Source organism: Asparagus officinalis, chromosome 3, assembly GCF_001876935.1.
Source record: "Asparagus officinalis chromosome 3, Aspof.V1, whole genome shotgun sequence".
Classification (NCBI taxonomy): Eukaryota; Viridiplantae; Streptophyta; class Magnoliopsida; order Asparagales; family Asparagaceae; genus Asparagus; species Asparagus officinalis.
This window is the reverse complement of record NC_033796.1, coordinates 89,281,831-89,285,796: the sequence shown is the minus strand read 5'-3', so window position 1 is coordinate 89,285,796 and position 3,966 is coordinate 89,281,831. Positions and strand designations below refer to the sequence as shown.

The 3,966-nt window shown below is 37.4% G+C and overlaps 1 long non-coding RNA gene across 1 annotated transcript; it reads left to right on the top strand.

The window, feature by feature from the left end:
• On the top strand, nucleotides 2,121-3,223 carry LOC109832374. The gene is made up of 3 exons (XR_002244734.1): nucleotides 2,121-2,388; nucleotides 2,478-2,779; nucleotides 2,864-3,223. It is a non-coding gene; the product is annotated as an uncharacterized LOC109832374 (long non-coding RNA).

The following is a 3,966-nucleotide window of genomic DNA, read 5'->3' as shown; positions in this document are numbered from 1 at the left end:
TGTTCTTAGGCTACCTCAAATCTAGAGAAGAAAGGATTCAATCTGCATAGTTGTCGATCAATTCTCAAAGATGGTTCACTACCTAGCTTGCAAGAAGACAATGGATGCATTTCTGATAGTTGACCTATACCTCAAGGAGGTTGTGCATTTTCATGGAGTCCCAAAACCCATCACTTTAAATCGAGACACTAAATTTTTGAGCTACTTTTTGAGATCCTTATGGAGGAGGTTGCGAACCAAGCTCTGTTATAGTAGGGCATATCATCCACAAATAGAGGGTAGGTAGAGGTAGTGAACAGAAGTTAAGGGAATCTTCTTTGTAGTTTAGTTGGGGGCAATTCAAAGAAGTAGGATCTTGTGCTTTCTATAGCTAAGTTTGCCAACGACCTTTCACATAATCACACGATGAACCCATTTGACATCGTGTATGGTAATAATCTGTAGGGCGTCGTTGATTAGATTTTAGTTCCTAGAACCGACCGACTGAATGTCAAAGCTGAAGATATGACCGAGCATCTGAAGAGTATCTTTGATCAAGTTTGGCAACAAATTGAGGCCGTCAATTCTAAATATGAAGCTACTACGAGTAAGATCGTCGTCGCGTGGTATTTGAGATGGGTGATCTTGTCTAGACCATTCTTAAGAAAGACTGTCATCTATGGGAGAGTACAACAAGCTAAAAATAAAAAGGTTAATCTGTGCCAGATTTTGAAGAAAATTAGTGGTAATGCACATCAATTGAAACTGTACAGCAATATGAAGACCTCATATGTGTTCAATGTGAAGCACCTGATACAGTATCTTGATAGTGATACCTTATCTGAGGAGGAAGATGTGACCTCTGAGTCAAGCTCTTTTCATGTCAAGGAGGATGATGCAAGCTCAGGGTCAATCTTTTCAGCTTGAGGAGGGTGATGTAGCTCTAGATGTGGTGCTAGCCTATGTGGATCAGTTTGACCTTGTAAGGATCAAGATCAGAGGAACTTCAAATAGCTCAGAATTATGAAAAAGACCAGTTGTTTCGATGAACTCACAAAATCGTCAAGATCATAAAGAATGTCAAAGGAAACTTATGTGTCCTTTGCCGAATTTGCAAAATTCTATCATTTTGGGCTCAAAATCAAGGTCAAAGATTTTCTTTCTATTTCGAACAGTGTTTGACCGTCCAATCTGGAGAGGTAAGCGAATTCTGTTTTCGCTGAAAATTGATATGGAGGATCTTCTTTTCTAATAGAAGGATATTTTCTAGTTTTTTGCATTTTTCTATTTTCAGTTAAAATATATTATTTTATCTTTTGTCCATTTGTTTTTTAGTACAAAAAACTCTTCTCTGGATGTAGAGAAGAGCTCTTGTAGAATAAAACTCTAGTTTATTACCTGCGGCCATTTATTAGTGTTTTCTCTATTTTTATTCATCTTTTGTAATTTTGATCCGGTTGCTGTCCTACCAAGATGGCATCAACTAGATAGCACAAAAGCAAGTGACCAATACACCAATTGCTTGCCATGAAATTAATAATGTTGCGAAATGACAACCTCTGAAGTCTAAGCCAATATAGAAGTTCTACTCTAAGCCCCCTTGGAAGGTATTAAGAGTTTCTTTTTCCCCTTTTTTTCGTTTTTTATTACTGGTGTTTGGTTAGCTTATTTTCAGTTCTCTGCAGGTTCCTGGCCTTCAGTCCCCACTGAGAATATGATTCTTCAATATGTAAAATCTAAGGCAGATTGGTGGACTAATGTTGCACACTATAATCGCAAGCGTATTAGAAGGGGTGCAACAGTTAATAAGACTGTTTGCCGGAAGAATCTAGGAAGACTTTCTCGTCTCTGGTTAAAGGCTGAGCAGGTAACAATATTTCCTGCTGTATGAACTATTAGTGAGTCTCTGTAAAGGCATCTTACAAGAATGTCATTTTATAATTTTTTTATCACAATTTGCAGTATTTCTTCAGTTTTCTCTTGCGTTTAAAGCAGATTGTAGATTTGTTTATGATGTGTCTTTATAGGCAATGTTTTAGGAGGAAATACTTTTCTAAGCATGTTAATTCTCATCCTATCATGTTCATCCTTGTAGGAGAGACAACATAATTATTTGAAAGATGGTCATTATGTTATTACTCCTGGAGAAGCTGTGGCCATCTACACAACTACTGTGCATTGGTTAGAATCAAGAAAATTCTCTCCTATACCTTTCCCTCCACTGTCAATCAAGCATGGTACTAAGCTACTCATCCTTGCTCTGGAAAGGCTAAAAGAATCATACAGTGTGGCGGTGAGATTGAACCAGTTACAAAGGGAAGAATTGGGTCTTATTGAACAGGCGTATGATAACCCTCATGAAGCTTTGTCAAGGATAAAGCGTCACTTACACAACGGGCCTTCAAAGAAGTAAGCTTAGTTCATTCCAGGGGTTGTTTATTAGATTGTTTCAACTTTTAATTTGGTTTTCCATTGTTTGACTTATTATTATTTTTCAGGTTGGCATCGAGTTCATGGATTTGTATAGCTATCTGATTCCAGTATATGAGGTTGAGCCTCTAGAGAAAATAACAGATGCATACCTAGATCAGTATCTATGGTATGAAGGTGACAAGAGACATCTTTTCCCAAATTGGATTAAACCTGCTGATTCAGAACCACCGCCTCTACTCGTATATAAATGGTGCCAAGGTATCAATAACTGGGCGTATGGGATACGAGTGACGGGCAATGTGTTGTGATGCTTCAAACAAATTTCTGAGAAGTTCTTTGAGAAGATTGATTTGACCATGTTGAACAGGTAATATTTTTCGCGTATCTTCTATAAGTATTAATAATTCTTTTGAGTGTGTCATGCTGATAGATAATTTGTATCCATTTTCAGGCTTCTAAGGTTGGTGCTTGATCACAGCATTGCGGACTACGTGACTGCTAAAAACAATGTGGTGTTATCTTACGAGGATATGGGTTGCACAAACTCATATGGTCTCGTTCGTGGCCTGCAATTTGCCTCTTTTGTAGTTCAATATTATGGGCTGGTACTTGACCTCTTGCTTCTCGGGTTAACTCGAGCCAGTGAAATTGTGAGAGATGTTGGACATTTTGGATATTAGAGACAAATATATAATATTAGATGCTTTTCATTGTGAGAGATTGGAAGTTATCATTGTGTATGTTTATGTTTTGTCTCTAATATTGTATATTAAGTAAACATTGTGTATGAATATATAACAATGGATATTTAGCAAAGTTTGAGAATATTTTGATTTCATTGTGAGATGTTGAGTAATTATTGTGTGAGATGTGTATATAAACGGTAGATAAATAAAGAAGCCAAAATTAAAAAATAGTAAAATAAATAGCCCAAACGGTTGAAACCGTTTGGACACTAAACATGCCAAACGATTAAAACCGTTTGGGCGAAAAACTGTCCAAACGGTTTCAACCGTTTGGGCTAACATTTGGCCAAACGGTTTCCAACAGTCCCAAACGGTTACAATCGTTTGGGCAAAATCTCAAACAGTTGTAACCGTTTGGGATTTTGCCCAAACGGTTGTAACCGTTTGGGTGACCGTTAGGGTAGAATTTTCCCCAACGGCTTTAGCCCAAACGGTTGTTTTTTTCGCCCAAACGGTTGTAACCGTTTGGGACTATGTTTTCCCAAACGGTTCCAACCGTTTGAGCTGTCCTGTTTTGTACTAGTGCTTGGTGATGAATGAATACAGCAAAGCAAGTGAAATAAAATATGCATTCCGAAATCTCAACAGAACCCGCACATTATAAAAACTCTCCAGGCAGGCTAGGTTCTCCAACTTTTAACAGGACAGTAACATACAAACGATCTGATACAACCTCAAAACTTCCAACTTACACTTCATCGTAAACTCTTACCTTAATGGATGTTTTGAATACAAACACAAAAATCTTAGAAACCGAAGCCAAAACATTTCTTTTTTATTTCTTTTTGGAAATAGGCACTGAAGAATG